Below are 12,139 nucleotides of genomic sequence, written 5' to 3'. Positions count from 1 at the left end.
AGACAGTCCAGGATTGGAGGTGATGGTCACGTGACACCTGCAATCTGCCTCTTCCCGAGCCTTGCCGACACACAGCAGCCCAGTGGCAGAGGGGCTCTCATAGCAACATTAACTCTACAAGATCTACACATAACAATGCCCAGGCCCAGATTTATGTCACAGGAGCCCATAGGCACAGATGTCCTGGTACCCTAGACTCCGCCCTCCATGATCCTACAAACTCCCTCCGAACCACACTGCAAGTGTACTAACTGTCCCAGCTGTTACTTCTCCCGTACTTCCCTTGCCCGTCATAGGTAGCTACAGGTGTCCATTAGCATTAGGTATCCAGAGGTTCCCTCAGTATTAGGTAGCTAGAGGTGCCCCCGACTGAAGGGAGATCTGGTCGGTGGAATGCTGAGAGCTGGGTGAGTAACCTCTCACTTACTTTCAGCTAGTGACTCTGCATAGGGAAGGCAGGAGGGAGGCGCTCAGGTAGGGACGTGGGACGCCTTTCCATCATCCGGCGCATGTAGGCACGTGCCTACAGTGCCTTATGGTAAATCTGGACCTGACTGTGCCTAAAGCTACATCCAACCCATATCTTGCATTCATGAAAACCAAACAATCTGAAACAGAAGCATGCACACTGTATCATTGGGAGGGGGGGTGTCTAAAAAAAAAAATGTATATAATAAAATAAATAAAAATAATATTTTCTTCCTGCACTAGAGGATGTGGAGAGAGAGAGAGAGAGAGAGAGAGAGAGAGAGAGAGAGAGAGAGAGAGAGAGAGAGAGAAGGAGAGAGAGAGAGAGAGAGAGAGAGAGAGAGAGAGAGAGAGAGAGAGAGAGAGAGAGAGAGAGAGAGAAAACACAACATTCATAGTAACAGTTTTATTTTCAGTTATATAGCTTTATTTGTAAAATTGCATCAGATTGTCATAGTTGCCTGGCGATTGTGACTATGCATTGTGGTGTTCTGCAATTTATCAGCAATTGCGTTTAGCGATTCTCATTTCACTGAATAATTGCAGGGAAAATGCTACACGTAGTACACGTGTGCGACCAGCGGAAATCGCAAACACGCCCCAATCGATGTAGTGCGAGTAATCCCATAGGAATACTTGTGCAGCAGTGCTTTGGTAATGGCCGAGGATCAGCAAAGCGCAAATCCTGGGCAAAAAGCACCTGAGTGTGAACTCAGCCTAAGCTGAAAAGCAAAGCAGAGCTAATGACCCTTTGGACTTTCCTGCAGTAAAACCTTATCTCAAGCTGTCTATCACAGCTCTTTGGCTCTTCAGAAACAAGACTGAGTTGGACCGTTTGCTTAGATACCAACCAAAGTTTTTTTTTTTTTTTGTTTTTTTCTTAACTCTTCCTGTACTGGAAAACATGAGACTCTTTGCTTTGCTACTAATCATGGCCGTTTCCAGGGCCGTGCGGGCGCCGTGAGCACTGTTGGGAGGGGGGGCGCTGTGATGGAGGGGGGAGCCGCAGCTGCGGGTAGGGCAGCCCGACTTCTCCCTCCCTTCCTCTCACCGAGCCGCCCTCCGTGCTCCCCCCTCGCTATACAAAACTACTCACCTCCCTGGTTCCAATCGCTGCTCACTCACTGCCAGTCTCCTCTCTGCATAGAGTAGACGCTGATACACACACACACACACACACACACACACACACACACACACACACACACACACACACACACACACACACACACACACACACACACACACACACACACACACACACACACACACACACACACACACACACACACACACACACACACACACACACACACACACACACACACACACACACACACACACACACACACACACACACACACACACACACACACACACACACACACACTGCTTCTGGCTAAACAGGAAGCAGCGTGTGTATCAGCGTCTATGCAGAGAGGAGACTGGCGGCGAGTGAGCAGCGATTGGAACCAGGGAGGTGAGTAGTTTTGTATAGCGCTTCCCTGCGCATTGCTTTGCAGTCCGAGGGGGGAGCACGGAGGGTGGCCCGGGGAGAGGGAAGGGAGGTAGAGGTCGGGCTGCCCTCCCCGCGGCTCCCCCCTCCATTATGGGGGGCACCTACCTAACCTATACTGGGGCAGCTACCTATCTAACCTATACTGGGGGGCACCTACCTAATCTAACCTATACTGGGGGGCAGCTACCTATCTTACCTTATCTAACCTGTATTGGGGGCACCTACCTACCTAGCTAGCCTATACAGGTAATTACTATACTGGCTACCTATATTGGAGGCACCTACCTAACTAACCTATACTGGGGGCATCTACCTATCTAACCTATGCTGGGGGCAACTATTCTGGCTATCTATATTAGAGGCACCCACCTAGCTAACCTGTACTGGGGGGGGCACCTACCTATCTAACTTATACCGGGGGCGCCTGCCTATCTAACTTCTACTGGGGGCAACTATACTGGCTACCTATATTGGAGGCACCTACCTGGCTAACCTATACCGGGGGCAAATATACTGGCTCACCTATGCCTGGCTACCTATACTGGGAGGACCTATAGCTGGCTACCTATACTGGGGTACCTATTCTGGGCTACCTATACTGGGGGAATCTATACTGAGTGCAACTAGACCTGGCTAACCTATACTGCGGGCACCCATACCTTGCTTCGGGGTGGGGGGTGCATTTTAGCCTAGAAACTGCACAGCTACTAATGTTCTATTTATTGTCCGTACTACACCTACAATTCATTATCTCAAGTTTATTTCCACTTTAGATTAGCTCGAAGATCAAAGCTTTGATTAGCTAAATTGAATAGCCTTCCTGGGTTGGTAATGATTTTTTTTTTTTTTGAACGAGAAACTATTTTTTCTAACTAATCTCAGCTTGCTTGAAAATAATATGCAGCTTGAAATTGGGCTAAATAAATTCAATTCCTGATTATTTTCACGCACCGAGTTCAAGGCTGCATGCATACATACAAAACAAACCACAACTACTACCAGTATATGCTGTTCAACCACCTGGATTTATTACAAAATGTTAATCAATTCTCATGGGTCAATCGCAATGGGACCTATTCAAGTTATACATATTGCACACACTTATAATGCACAGTTATCATTATACGGGGACTTCCCCCAAAATGTCTCCTCAGGAAGTCCCAGACGACTGCGCACTGAACAGAGTGCCAATGTGACAAAATTAACCATTTCTAATCCACACATGGGAAGAGGCAAACCCGGACACTTACAATGCCAAGAGATTGAGCATCTAATATGCCAATTGCTTGTCCAATTGTCTGCGTCATCCCATGTGTCGACAATAATGGTGGTCAACAGCAATATGAATGCACCACCCCATGCCCCCCTATGCCCCCCCGCAAATCACAGCACCATGCCCCAAACACAAGCAATCTCCTAAAGATTCTGTACTAAGGGGTCGTCGCCCCCAAAAAAACAAAAAATGAGAACAAAGTTATGATGGCATATATGAAAAATATGAAAAAAATTCCACAAGAGTTCCCAATCCAGACTTCAATTGCATGGAACAAAGTTCAGCATCAAAAACGTCATTATAGCAGGTCATGAAAGATCACTGGCTTTTTTCTAAGAGTCATTTCAACACAAGAGGGCTGGTGCACCTAGCCAAGTTGCTACCAAGTAGATTACAGGCCTATGTTGACGAAAGGATCATTAATTCAGCAAAGCCGTGCATCTCACCATCCAGGTATCAGTGCATGCAATGTTCCACCATGGAGCTCTGTGGATATTAGTGTCATATAAACTTTTTCTCATAGTTACCACCTCCTGTATCAGTACGAGATGCAATGTCCGCATAGACTACTAAGCCGGCCCGGCTAACCGCAGCGTCCGTGATGTATGTCTGCGGGAGTATCCAACTCGGGGCCTTAAGCCTGTGTCATCGCGTCCAAGCGGAAATCCAACCTTTGGAGATACACGCCATAGTTCCGGGCACCGCGCTCCGATCCAGCGGGAGGGCAGAGGGGGGCGGAGAGGCACATCTCAGCGCGTGACGCAGGCCTACGTCGATGCGTTTCGCCCCGCCTAGGGACTTCCTCAGGACGTACTGCGCAACTGCGCTGGATCACATGGCCACCTTTTATGCGACCCGGAGGTCGCTTCCGCCAGTAGTTCTTTGACTACGTACTGCGCAGGTCTATTCATCCCAATGACATCATATGACACAGTTCGCATGCCCAACGAATGCACTCGCATCCATAGCGCCCCCTAGTGGTGTTAATATATATATGCAGTCCCCTGCATCTTTTAATATGTTTGCATACAAATATAGAACATACATGCCTGTAGGGGAGTTAAGCTTCATGCCATCATTGCCATCTAGTGGACATTGCTCAATTAACCTCCATTACATTCCAGAAAAACAGACCATAGTACTATGTCTCACAGGCACTATCTGTCCATACTTTTGCCCCTCAGTACACACAACAATACTTATAATTATCGTTCCATTATCATATAAACCAGATAGCATATCCCTTATATCCCAATAATACCGGCCGGCACCGTTTATTTCAAAAACACCTTTAGATTAAGGTCCCTATTTAAACCTTTGGGATATAGTGTGTCCAATGTATATATCCAATAACTTTCTTTCCTATACAATATAGACTCAGTCTTCTCAAACCTGATACTTATATTTAGGCAATATCTACCTTTCGCCTTCAGTCCAGCCGGGCTGGATTCATGGAATTCAGCAAAATGAGTGGAAATAGGGGTTTTGTCCCTTTTCTCTTCCTTGATAGAGTCATTAATGCTCCTAATGTGTTCTTGTATACGGGTTTTTAACTCTCTTTTAGTTTTCCCTATGTAGTATAAACCACAAGGGCATGTTAGCTGATAGACTACATGTGTGGTATCACAATCTATTCTGCTATTAATTTTAAACTGCTGTTTGTTACTGGAATCGTAAAACACATCTGTTTCATCAACAAAGGGACAGACTGAACATTTACCACATCTTATCATACCCTTAATACCCAAGGAACCCCTATCCTGATCAGGTTTATACTCAGACTGTACCAGTAAATCAGACAGATTTTTGTTTCTCCTAGCGGTCAGCATCGGTCGGGGGCCCACTATTGTAGCAATCTTATCATCTTTAAGCAATATATGCCAATATTTTTCCAAGGTTTCTTTTAATCTATCCCAGTGTCCCCCGTATGTAGCAATCATTCTGGGGAAATCCTCTACTGCAACTTTAGGCTTCTTCATCAATAGCGTATGTCTATCCGTATGCAGGGCTCTATATAAGGCTGATTTCAACAATTTATGTGGGTAACCCCTTGCCCGTAGTCTTGCCCTCAAAGCTTGGGCTTCTTTTAAGTACTCTGTTGTTGTGGAACAATTCCTCCTAATCCGGAGGAATTGTCCAATAGGTACAGCTCTTTTCTGAGAATTTAAATGGGCACTATTATAGTGTAAGAGTAGGTTTCCTGCAGTTTTCTTTCTATGGGTCCTAGTAGACAGGCCCCCATCATTCCTGGACACCTTAATGTCTAAAAAAATCAAGTTCATTTTCGTCTATTGTAGAAGTAAGGAAAATGTTGAACTTATTTGAGTTAAGACTTTTCACAAATTCAAAAAAAGTAACCTTGGGACCAGCCCAGATCAAAAAAATATCGTCCACATAACGAATCCACAATAGTACATATTCTTTGTACAGGGCATGGTTATAAACTATCTCCTCCTCCCAAGCCCCCAAGTGGAGACAAGCATACGCAGGAGAGCAAGCCGCTCCCATGGCGACACCCCGTTTTTGTCTGTAAAATTTGCCATTAAAAGTAAAAAAGTTATTTGTAAGAATAAACTGTAAGAGGGAATCTACAAAATCGTTATGGCCTTCATTATGAGGGTAAAATCGTTCAAGAAATTTAGATGTAGCTTGTTTACCAATGTCATTGGGGATGGAAGTGAATAAAGATTCTACGTCCAGGCTTGCAAGTAGGGCCCCCTGTGGGATGCTGACCTTCCTCAATTTTTCCAAAAAATGCATGGTGTCCAACACAAATGATGGAAGCCTCTCCACCAATGGTTTTAATTTCTTATCAATGTATTGAGCTGTTTTTTCCAGGGAAGAACCCCTTGCTGAAATAATAGGGCGCCCAGGGGGACGTGCAGGATTCTTATGAACTTTCGGTAATATATACAGTGTTGGGATGGTATACTCAGAAACCAATAATGCTTTATATTCCTTTTCAGTTAGAATTCCGTCCAAATTGCCCCACTGGAGCCTAATATTTAATTGATCTTTAACTTTTTCAAAGGGGTTAAAAGTGATTCTTTCATAACAGGAGTTATCAGTTAGTTGTCTATTAATCTCATCCAGATACATCTGTTCCGGCATGAGAACTATATTCCCTCCTTTATCACTTTTTTTAAATAACCACCCCTTTCAGATATTTTAACCGTGACAGGGACCTTCTTTCTGATGTAGTTAAATTATCCACATGTTCAGTAACCTCCGTCCAATTATTGATCTCATCTACTATGCACTCATTGAATAATGAGACATATTTATTTTTTGTATAGTAGGCATATAAGTGGATCTGGGTCTCATATTGGTATGTAGGGGCAGGCAGCCATCCAAACCCAACTCCTCACCTTCCTCCCCTTCAATGATTTCAAATTCATCTATGTCCATGTAACCCATTAATTCCTGATCACCCACATCCGCGTCACCCTGAAATTGTAGTTTTAATAACACTTTACGTAAAAATAATTGTAAATCCTTAAAGATCTCAAATTGTGACACTTGATGTGAGGGACAGAAAGTTAATCCTCGATTGAGTAAATCTATATCTGTCTTGTCCAACCTAACATCCGTCAAGTTGATAACATTGTTGGAATGAATATTGTCTTCATTAGTTATTTTCGACTGCTGTGTCTCATTTCTGACCCGCTGCCTCCTGCTCTTCCTGATCCTTCTTTTCGTTCTAAAAAAGTATGTTGTCTAGTTTTTACTCCACCCCCTCCCCCTCCTCTCAGAATGCCTTTCTTTGCATTTTTCCTCGAGGTGGGTGGTTTGTCCTCCCATGCTGACCGCTAGGAGAAACAAAAATCTGTCTGATTTACTGGTACAGTCTGAGTATAAACCTGATCAGGATAGGGGTTCCTTGGGTATTAAGGGTATGATAAGATGTGGTAAATGTTCAGTCTGTCCCTTTGTTGATGAAACAGATGTGTTTTACGATTCCAGTAACAAACAGCAGTTTAAAATTAATAGCAGAATAGATTGTGATACCACACATGTAGTCTATCAGCTAACATGCCCTTGTGGTTTATACTACATAGGGAAAACTAAAAGAGAGTTAAAAACCCGTATACAAGAACACATTAGGAGCATTAATGACTCTATCAAGGAAGAGAAAAGGGACAAAACCCCTATTTCCACTCATTTTGCTGAATTCCATGAATCCAGCCCGGCTGGACTGAAGGCGAAAGGTAGATATTGCCTAAATATAAGTATCAGGTTTGAGAAGACTGAGTCTATATTGTATAGGAAAGAAAGTTATTGGATATATACATTGGACACACTATATCCCAAAGGTTTAAATAGGGACCTTAATCTAAAGGTGTTTTTGAAATAAACGGTGCCGGCCGGTATTATTGGGATATAAGGGATATGCTATCTGGTTTATATGATAATGGAACGATAATTATAAGTATTGTTGTGTGTACTGAGGGGCAAAAGTATGGACAGATAGTGCCTGTGAGACATAGTACTATGGTCTGTTTTTCTGGAATGTAATGGAGGTTAATTGAGCAATGTCCACTAGATGGCAATGATGGCATGAAGCTTAACTCCCCTCCAGGCATGTATGTTCTATATTTGTATGCAAACATATTAAAAGATGCAGGGGACTGCATATATATATTAACACCACTAGGGGGAGCTATGGATGCGAGTGCATTCGTTGGGCATGCGAACTGTGTCATATGATGTCATTGGGATGAATAGACCTGCGCAGTACGTTGTCAAAGAACTACTGGCGGAAGCGACCTCCGGGTCGCATAAAAGGCGGCCATGTGATCCAGCGCAGTTGCGCAGTACGTCCTGAGGAAGTCCCTAGGCGGGGCGAAACGCATCGACGTAGGCCTGCGTCACGCGCTGAGATGTGCCTCTCCGCCCCCCTCTGCCCTCCCGCTGGATCGGAGCGCGGTGCCCGGAACTATGGCGTGTATCTCCAAAGGTTGGATTTCCGCTTGGACGCGATGACACAGGCTTAAGGCCCCGAGTTGGATACTCCCGCAGACATACATCACGGACGCTGCGGTTAGCCGGGCCGGCTTAGTAGTCTATGCGGACATTGCATCTCGTACTGATACAGGAGGTGGTAACTATGAGAAAAAGTTTATATGACACTAATATCCACAGAGCTCCATGGTGGAACATTGCATGCACTGATACCTGGATGGTGAGATGCACGGCTTTGCTGAATTAATGATCCTTTCGTCAACATAGGCCTGTAATCTACTTGGTAGCAACTTGGCTAGGTGCACCAGCCCTCTTGTGTTGAAATGACTCTTAGAAAAAAGCCAGTGATCTTTCATGACCTGCTATAATGACGTTTTTGATGCTGAACTTTGTTCCATGCAATTGAAGTCTGGATTGGGAACTCTTGTGGAATTTTTTTCATATTTTTCATATATGCCATCATAACTTTGTTCTCATTTTTTGTTTTTTTGGGGGCGACGACCCCTTAGTACAGAATCTTTAGGAGATTGCTTGTGTTTGGGGCATGGTGCTGTGATTTGCGGGGGGGCATAGGGGGGCATGGGGTGGTGCATTCATATTGCTGTTGACCACCATTATTGTCGGCACATGGGATGACGCAGACAATTGGACAAGCAATTGGCATATTAGATGCTCAATCTCTTGGCATTGTAAGTGTCCGGGTTTGCCTCTTCCCATGTGTGGATTAGAAATGGTTAATTTTGTCACATTGGCACTCTGTTCAGTGCGCAGTCGTCTGGGACTTCCTGAGGAGACATTTTGGGGGAAGTCCCCGTATAATGATAACTGTGCATTATAAGTGTGTGCAATATGTATAACTTGAATAGGTCCCATTGCGATTGACCCATGAGAATTGATTAACATTTTGTAATAAATCCAGGTGGTTGAACAGCATATACTGGTAGTAGTTGTGGTTTGTTTTGTATGTTTATTTGACCAGTGCTTGTACCCACCTGTATTGCACACTTTAATATGTACACTTATGTGTAGTTGGTTTTTGTAGCAAGGCTGCATACAAGCTGGAATAACCAGCCTCTTATTGGCCATCTGGACAGTACTAATGAATTTATCATAGAGTAGCAGAATTTCTAACTTGCCTTCTGCATTTTCTCCACAAGATGTCGCTGTTGTACAATGATCCTGGTTGTAATGCGTTTCCTGCAATGTTTCTATATAGAAGTCTAAACTTTACAGATGTGATTTATAGTCAGTGTGTTTAGTTATAGTGATCCTGCAGTGAATTACTGAAATCTAGCACTGCGCTCTCACGTTCCCCACATGGGCCTCTCCTCGGCACTGCCAGATCAGCCAAAGTCTGTTGCATTGCCTGGGATGGAATTCTGGCCAGGAGCTGGATTGAGGGAGGTGCTAAATAGTACGTGACCCAAACAAACTTTCATACTGACACTTTCTATACTCAAACCCAATAACAATATAGCTTTTTTTGTTTCAGAGACTGCAATAAAAGTTCTGCTAGCACGGTTTAAATTGGTGAATCTTGGAGAAAAAAAAAAAAGACTGCAGAAATGTTCTTAAAGTGTACCTGATACAAAAACAGGTCTCAGGTTCCATACTTACCTTTGGCTTCCTTACACCCCCCCTTGAGGCCGCTCATCCCTCGCTGTCTCCCCGGGTGGCTCCTGTCCCCAGCAGTATGGCCCGGTACCCTGGCCAAGTCGCACTTCACTGTGCATGCGCAGCCCATCTGCGCGCCCCCGTGCTTAACCTCCTTGGCGGTAAGCCCGACAGTGTCGGGCTTGCCGCCGCAGGGGATTGCATCGCCCTGGAATTTTTTTTTTAAATAAAATGTTTTACATGTTGTTAAGCTAGCACTTTGCTAGCTAACTATGGTGCCCAAGTCCCTCCGGTCCCCTCCGATTGCCCGTGATCACCTCCGGTATACATACCCCCCAGGGATCCCGCGATGGCGCAGCCTCCCAATCAGCACCAGGTTTCGCTATGGAGAGGATCAGAACTGCGCATGACGTCATGTCCGATCGTCGCCATAGCGATGAGTGATGCTAATTGGGAAGCTGCGGCTCTCACGGGATTGCGGACGGGTGAGTGTTGCCGGCGGCGGTTAGGGGGCTTAGACCGGTGCCGGGGGACTTGGGGGCCACAGTTAGCTAACCTAGTGCTAGCTAACATAAAAAAAAACATTTAATTAAAAAAAATCCCTCCCTCGGACACAGCCACCGCATCTGCGTACCGCCAGGGAGGTTAAGAAAGCCCTAGGTAAGTATGGTACCCGAGACTTCTTTTGTCTCAGGTTCCCTTTAAAGCACACCTGAACTGAGAGGGATATGGAGGAGGCCATGTTTATTTCCTTTTAAAATATTACCAGTTGCCTGGCTGTCCTGCTAATCCTCTCTGCCTCTTATACTTCTAGCCATAAACCTGAACAAGAATGCATATCAGGTGTTCTGACTGAAGTCTGACTGGATTAGCTGCATGCTTGTTTCAAGTGGGTGATCCAGACACTACTGCAGCCAAATAGATCAGCAGGGCTGCCAGGCAACTGGTATTGCTTGAAAGGAAACAAATATGGCAGCCTCCATATCCCTTTCATGCGCAGAAGAGCCGACTGGCGTAAGTGAGCCGGATTAAAGGGATTAATTGCAGCCAAAAAGAGGCACTCGGGAGGGCAGCGAGTGATGCATCGGTGCTCATGGGGCTGGAGGAAGCCCTGGGTGAGTATAAAATCTTTTTATTGCAAGATCTCAGGTATACTTTAAGCCAGGTATGCCAAACCGGTCCTACGAGGGCCGAGATCCTCCCACATTTTTGACACAGCTCAAATGAATTGATGGGTCTGAATCAGGAAAGATGTGGTCCATCAGGTAGAACACATTCCTCTCTCTCAGTCCATTCTAAACACTGGCATGGATCTGGCCCTCCAGGCCTGGAGTTCCACACATGCTTTAAGCCAGTCAACCTCTACACAGCATTTTTGTCTGACCAGTTCCCCTTAACCACTTGAGGACCCACCCTTTACCCCCCCCTTAAGGACCAGCATTGTATTATGTGATCTGTGCTGGGTGGGCTCTACAGCCCCCAGCACAGATCAGGGTGCAGGCAGAGAGATCAGATCACCCCCCTTTTTTCCCCACTAGAGGGATGATGTGCTGGGGGGGTCCGATCTCTCCTGCCTGCGTGTGGCTGGCGGGGGGGGGCACCTCAAAGCCCCCCTCCGCGGCGACATTCACCCCCCTCCCTCTCCTACCTGTCCCCCCGGTGATCGGGGCTGCACAGGACGCTATCCGTCCTGTGCAGCCTGTGACAGGACGTCCCCTGTCACATGGCGGCGATCCCCGGCCGCTGATTGGCCGGGGATCGCCGATCTGCCTTACGGCGCTGCTGCGCAGCAGCGCCGTACAATGTAAACAAAGCGGATTATTTCCGCTTGTGTTTACATTTAGCCAGCGAGCCGCCATCGGCGGCCCGCAGGCTATTCACGGAGCCCCCCGCCGTGATTTGACAGGAAGCAGCCGCTCGCGCGAGCGGCTGCTTCCTGATTAATCAGCCTGCAGCTGGCGACGCAGAACTGCGTCGCTGGTCCTGCAGCTGCCACTTTGCCGACGCACGGTATAAGCGTGCGGTCGGCAAGTGGTTAAAGGTAAGCAGACCTAATACATGCTCCCCAGTGAGCTACAAATGCACATGAGGTCTCCCTGCAGGGTTATGCGTGGTACAGGAACAGCACTTGTTCATACAGGCAGCTGTGCAGAGTGGTGTTCACAGCTTGGTAGCACTGGTGGCTGTTGTGGGTCACAGATCCACTCAGCCCCATTCTATACAAGCGTGGAGTCACCCATCTCCATTACTTACGGGACACTAGAACTGACACTAGGGGCTGATGTACACAACTGTGGTAATAT

General features: G+C 46.1%; 1 protein-coding gene across 1 annotated transcript in view; it reads right to left on the bottom strand.

Moving 5' to 3' along the window:
• The window catches only part of TMEM39A (transmembrane protein 39A), a 42,379-nt gene that overhangs the window by 18,129 nt on the left and 12,111 nt on the right, over positions 1-12,139 (bottom strand). The gene's annotated exons all lie outside the window — the stretch shown is intronic.

This window comes from Hyperolius riggenbachi, chromosome 2 (assembly GCF_040937935.1).
Source record: "Hyperolius riggenbachi isolate aHypRig1 chromosome 2, aHypRig1.pri, whole genome shotgun sequence".
NCBI lineage: Eukaryota > Metazoa > Chordata > Amphibia > Anura > Hyperoliidae > Hyperolius > Hyperolius riggenbachi.
The sequence above is the reverse complement of the archived record's forward strand: the minus strand, read 5'-3'. Positions and strand labels throughout refer to the sequence as shown.